This window comes from Podarcis vaucheri, assembly GCF_965113315.1.
Source record: "Podarcis vaucheri genome assembly, chromosome: 13".
Classification (NCBI taxonomy): Eukaryota; Metazoa; Chordata; class Lepidosauria; order Squamata; family Lacertidae; genus Podarcis; species Podarcis vaucheri.
The window spans coordinates 33,933,517-33,940,079 of NC_138751.1; positions in this window are offsets into that span (position 1 = coordinate 33,933,517).

A 6,563-nucleotide genomic window follows, 5' to 3' on the forward strand; every position below is an offset into this window, starting at 1 on the left:
CCATTTAGTTAAAGCACACAACTCTCCACCCCAAAGAATCCTGGGAACTGTAGCTTATCCCTCAAAAAGCTGCAACGCCCCCCCCCCCAGCACCCAATGTTCTTTGCGGGGTGAGGCAGGGCGCAGTCATGCGTTTTCAATATTCGGTGTGTGCCCAGCCTTTATTTTCATTTGGAACAACAACTAACCCTCAATAATATTTCCAGACGTAAAAACAGAATATTCTGGTTTTGTCATAATAGTGCCATAGCCTTTTTTTCTGCATCCCTATAGCTGCTCTACTTTAGCACACTTGGGGATGGGGGGAAGAGAACGAGGTCCTACAAAACAGTTTGTTCCACTACTGATCCCATAACGTAGCAGGTCATATGGGTGCTTCTAAGCTGACCAGCCCTCTAGTAACTTGCCCATTCGACTCAGAGTGTGGCAAAAGGCATTAGACCAAATTTGGGGCATTCTGGCCCACCTAAGGCAGGGGTCTGCAAACTTTTTCAGCAGGCAGCCGGTCCACTGTCCCTCAGACCTTGGGGTGGGCCGGACTATAATTTGTAAGAAATATATGAACGAATTCCTATGCCCCACAAATAACTCAGAGGTGTATTTTAAATAAAAGGGCACATTCTACTCATGTAAAAACATGCTGATTCCCAGACTGTATGCGGGCCAGATTGAGAAGGCGATTGGGCCGGATCTGGCCCCTGGGCCTTAGTTTGCCTACCCACGACCTAGCACTCTCATCCAGACTTCCTTTTGTGCCGTGTTTGTTTGTTTCTTGTCCCTGCGTTTCCCCCGTTGATAAATAATTGCTACACACATCTCAAACCAATCAACTCTAATATGTACCGTATATAGCCCCACTTCACAGTCTAGGTGAAGGGAGATTTCAGGATTTTTTCTAACAAAGCCCTTCATTCTCTTCAGTCAATAAAGGGGTTTTCAGATCTCCCCCAGCATCTTCATTTTGCCCCCCACCCCCAGCTACAATTTCTCACCGAGTCATGGTGGAAGGGGAGAGTGATGGGTGCTGTGGCTGCCTACAAAACCAGTTACTCAATAGCCTTTGGAAATGAGCCATTCTATATGTTGCCTTTTGGGATCATAAAGGTAGGAAACCACCAAGGAGTCTCAAGTTGTCTTGGAAACTTCTAACTGATGGGCAAAATTGAGATAGATAGCTCAATTATTGTAAGCACAATGATTCCAGAACAACTGTTGTTTATTTTGGTGGGAATGACTTCCTAGCAGGGATTGCCGTCTGAATTTGTTAATCTTTCTGTTTTCCCCAACTTTTTAAATTGAAACAAGTTTCCAGTCCTCATGGCTGTGAAGAAAAATGTGAAAACTTCATGGGAATGTTTCTACTAAAGGAAATTGACCAGCAAAAAAGCAGAGTGAGATTTATTGCTTTCTTTTGCAGATCTTTAGTACCTCTCCTGGCAGGGGGTTCGGGGAAAGGGTACTAGGCCAGCTCCTGAAAAATATTTTATTGTAGAATTTCCAGACCTCTGCTCTTCCCACAAACTGTGGGAAATGACGTGAGAGGGTAAGCTTCCCAGAGTCACAAGATTTATAGATGACTTGGCTGATTTTTGTTTGTTTGTCAAATGGAAAAAGCAAAGGAAACAGAACTTTGTAAATTTTAAAGTGTCAGGCTTCAAGTCTCTCAGTCCAGCAAGCAAAAGCAGCTGGCGGCTTCTTTGTCTCTCTTCTCACTGGCCAAATCCAGAATAAAAAAGCAGGAGGTGGTGAAAGACAGAAAACCCTAATATGGGTGATGGGTTGGCCGGTGTGGAGTTCTTCTTGGGGGATAGAAAGGGCTTCACTTGTGCCAAGGCTGAGCCCTGGAATCTACTTTCAGCACCAGGGCCCAAAATGAGGAATGCCAGTTATAAGAAAAACGCCTCTGAGCATGCACAAAGTGCTTTTCCTTTCACCACCAAGTAACCACATACTGACCTCACACATTTAGGATTAAGAAACAGGATTTGTGAGGCATACAGGATGGATTTGCCTTTTAAAAAAACAACGAAGTCCTAGCATAAGGAACTGAAGGATGTGAGGAAATTTAACCCAGCTGTCTGTTTGTGTCCAATAAAGCCAGGGAGGGCAACTTGAATGCCCTTGGCTGTAACCACATACTATGCCAAGGCAATAGCAGCAGCTCAGTAATCTGGGCTAGAAGCAGGGGCGGATCTGCTATGAAACTATTTAAGCTTACACTTCAGGGTCCCTAAACCTGGAGGGACTCCGGAAGCGACTGAGGGTCTCGAGCAGTCAGCAAAAGTCAGCAAAAGTTGGCAACAGGACCACCAGTACCTCCAGCTATGAACAGAAACCTGAGTTTTGAGGTTTCAAGACTCCAGGCTGAGATCTATAACCCTTTCACCCTGCTTGTTTCATATTTACTTCCCTCCCTAAAAATCCCTTCCTTTTAATTTCATTACACATCAGCTAGCGGGGAAATCCAGTTCTTGTTATTATTTGCTCAAGGGCTTCACCGATCTCGGGCTAGGGTGGGGTAGGAAAGTAATTGCAATAATCCTTAATACAAAACACAAGCCGTTTCATTTTTAAAATAGGGTTTTCGGATGGGGGAGGGTGGAGACAGCAAGAAAAGAACCTGCTTCCTCGGCCACCAAACACTCGGCTCCATACATTCAGATCTGCTTCCTCCACCAGAGGAGAGACAGCTGGGAAAGTTCAGTAGGTAGGGAATGAGACGCTTAATCTCAGGGTTGTGACTTTGAGCCCCATGTTCTCAGGGCCGTGAATTTGAGCCCCATGTTGGGCAAAAGATTCTGGCATTGCAGGAGATTGGACTAGGTTGTGTTCCCTTCCAGCTCTGATTAACACCCTAAAAATACCGTGGGGAGAAATTGAGAGGGGATTTTCCTGACAAGCGATGACAGTTCTGTATTTTTTTTTAAATGTTAAGATTTCACTTAAAATCACAGGCAACAGCAGCCGGAATGCACAACACAGGCTCGCGAGAGAAGTGTAAATCCAATCAAATCGAAATGTATAAGGCCCGGGTAGCAAAGGAGACAGGTGTACAACACACCCTCTTCTCTGCCCCACACAATTGGGCCATCTCTTTGGAATCCTGGCTCGGCCTGCTTCTCTGGCTTCTGGGAACTGCTCCCGCCTCCCCCTGCCTGAGCTTTCCCCCGAGGCGAAGAGAGTGGCGGGCGAGAGAGAGAGAGAGAAGTGGGTGTGGGAAAGCAGCAGGTGTCTTCGGCATTTGGCAATCGCTCAATGGACAGCGTGTTGCACGAAACGCACACAGCAGATCCAGCCACGAGCCAGCTGCTTTGTGGGATCTCCTCCTTCGCGCCCAGAAGGGAAATGTCGGCCTACTAATTTGGGGCTGGCTAAGTTGCCTTCTCCTGCTCAGGTACGCCGACGCCACCCGCGTTCACATTTAATCCTCAGCTTTTCCAAAAGGTTTGGCCTACCGAGCTTATCCACGTCGCTAAGTTTGTCGAGATTTACTTGCACACACACACGTACCTCGTCTTGGACAATTTGGGTCATGGCTGTTTTCTGGGGCCCGAGGCTATTTTGACACCACACTTTTAGCCTTGTGCCGTTCTCCTACAGCGAAAGCAGTTCCTCAGCAAAGGTCACAAGAAATAGGAAAAGGAGAGAAAGGGAGTCTGCACATGGGGACTGGCTACTGTTGTTAGCCAGCGGTGACTCTATATGCTGCTGTTTCCATGTGGATTGCGAGCGTCCAGTGCGCTAGTTCAGTTTCGAAGGCATGCTGGAAACCCATGGGCAGGAGAGTGACTGCATGAGCATCGCCAAAAGAACAAAAAAGAGGACAAGAAAGGGTGCAGATTTGCATAAAAATGACTCATGCTCCTTTATATGTAAACACACAAATTTAAAAATGACAGCTATAACTTACCGTATTTTTCGCTCCATAAGACGCACCTAGTTTTTAGAGGGGGAATGCAAGGGGGCGAAAATTATTTAAAGGGAGCGTTGAGCAGAGCCTGTATGCATCCCAGGCTCTGCTCAGCGCTCCCTTTCATGAGCTGCGTGGAATGTGTGTGCGGCGCTTGCAGGCTTTCCCCCAAGGAAGGAGAGGGGCAGCCCATCACTAAGGGGTTGCCCTTCTCCCTCCTCGGGGAAAAGCCCCCAAGAGCCACACACATGCTCCACGCGGCTCTTTAAAGGGAGTGCGGCTTTTGCTGGCTTTTGTGGGAGGTGGGGGAAGGGACAGAGCGCGGTTAAGCCAGAAGCTAGAACAGCAAGTTCTCGCAGTTCTGGCTTCTGGGATAGCTGCGCAGCCTGCATTTGCTCCATAAGACGCACACAGATTTTACTTTTAGGAGGGAAAAGGTACATCTTATAGAGCGAAAAATACGGTGAATAGAAATATAATACTTCTCACCATAGTGGAGGATCCTGTGATTACATGCCTTGTGTGTGTGCCTGGAAGGGACCACAAGGATAATTAGTCCCACACCCTGCAGCATGGGACTATTTTGCCCAACATGGGGCTCGAACCCACAACCCTGAGATTAAGAGTCTCATGCTCTACTGACTGAGCTATTCCTCTTTTCTTAGGGTTCTTTTCTTTAAACTGTACTTGGAATGGACAGCCCTTCAAGGAGAGGACTTTCCCCTATAAAACAGGACATTCGGCCACCCTTGTGGGCAGGAAAGCACCAAGAACTAGACTTAATAATACCTGCCCAGGAAGACTCCCTGAGTGAGTGCTTGAGGGCCCTGCTCTTGCCACCTACCATCTGGCTTGGGGCGGGGCCTGGGGCCTCACAAGGACTGCGTGCTGCTTGCGGCCTGCTGCCCAGGAGGACTCCCTGAGTGAGTGCTTGAGGGCCCTGCTCTTGCCACTTACCATCTGGCTTGGGGCGGGGCCTGGGGCCTCACAAGGACTGCGTGCTGCTTGCAGCCTGCTGCCCAGGAAGACTCCCTGAGTGAGTGCTTGAGGGCCCTGCTCTTGCCACTTACCATCTGGCTTGGGGCGGGGCCTGGGGCCTCACAAGGACTGTGTGCTGCTTGCTGCCTGCTGCCCAGGAAGACTCCCTGAGTGAGTGCTTGAGGGCCCTGCTCTTGCCACTTACCATCTGGCTTGGGGCAGGGCCTGGGGCCTCACAAGGACTGTGTGCTGCTTGCTGCCTGCTGCCCAGGAGGACTCCCTGAGTGAGTGCTTGAGGGCCCTGCTCTTGCCACTTACCATCTGGCTTGGGGCAGGGCCTGGGGCCTCATAAGGACTGTGTGCTGCTTGCAGCCTGCTGCCCAGGAAGACTCCCTGAGTGAGTGCTTGAGGGCCCTGCTCTTGCCACTTACCATCTGGCTTGGGGTGGGGCCTGGGGCCTCACAAGGACTGTGTGCTGCTTGCTGCCTGCTGCCCAGGAAGACTCCCTGAGTGAGTGCTTGAGGGCCCTGCTCTTGCCACTTACCATCTGGCTTGGGGCAGGGCCTGGGGCCTCACAAGGACTGTGTGCTGCTTGCTGCCTGCTGCCCAGGAGGACTCCCTGAGTGAGTGCTTGAGGGCCCTGCTCTTGCCACTTACCATCTGGCTTGGGGCAGGGCCTGGGGCCTCATAAGGACTGTGTGCTGCTTGCTGCCTGCTGCCCAGGAGGACTCCCTGAGTGAGTGCTTGAGGGCCCTGCTCTTGCCACCTACCATCTGGCTTGGGGCGGGGCCTGGGGCCTCACAAGGACTGCGTGCTGCTTGCGGCCTGCTGCCCAGGAGGACTCCCCTGAGTGAGTGCTTGAGGGCCCTGCTCTTGCCACCTACCATCTGGCTTGGGGCGGGGCCTGGGGCCTCACAAGGACTGTGTGCTGCTTGCTGCCTGCTGCCCAGGAGGACTCCCTGAGTGAGTGCTTGAGGGCCCTGCTCTTGCCACCTACCATCTGGCTTGGGGCGGGGCCTTTGGCCTCATAAGGACTGTGTGCTGCTTGCAGCCTGCTGCCCAGGAAGACTCCCTGAGTGAGTGCTTGAGGGCCCTGCTCTTGCCACTTACCATCTGGCTTGGGGCAGGGCCTGGGGCCTCATAAGGACTGTGTGCTGCTTGCGGCCTGCTGCCCAGGAAGACTCCCTGAGTGAGTGCTTGAGGGCCCTGCTCTTGCCACTTACCATCTGGCCTGGGGCGGGGCCTGGGGCCTCATAAGGACTGTGTGCTGCTTGCGGCCTGCTGCCCAGGAAGGCTCCCTGAGTGAGTGCTTGAGGGCCCTGCTCCTCCCTGCCACTTACCACCTGGCCCAGGGCGGGGCCTGACAGGCCTCACTAGGACAGTTGTTACTGCCGGAGAGGCACAGAGTGTTTTTAAAATGTTTTATAAAAATTTTTTTTCTGGATTTTTTGTATGTGGGGGGTGGGGGTGGGATTGATGTTTGGTTGGGCTTGGGGAATTATTATTTTTTTATTTTGATGTTTTTGTAATTTTTATATTTTTTGTTTGTATTGTTGTATTGGTTTTGTTTGTTTGTTTAAGGTGTTATTTTGTTTTTAGGGGGAGGGGTCAGGGCTGCCGGGGAGTGGGCCCCAGCCCACAAAATGGCTGGGGCATGTTCCACAGGGGGGGATGC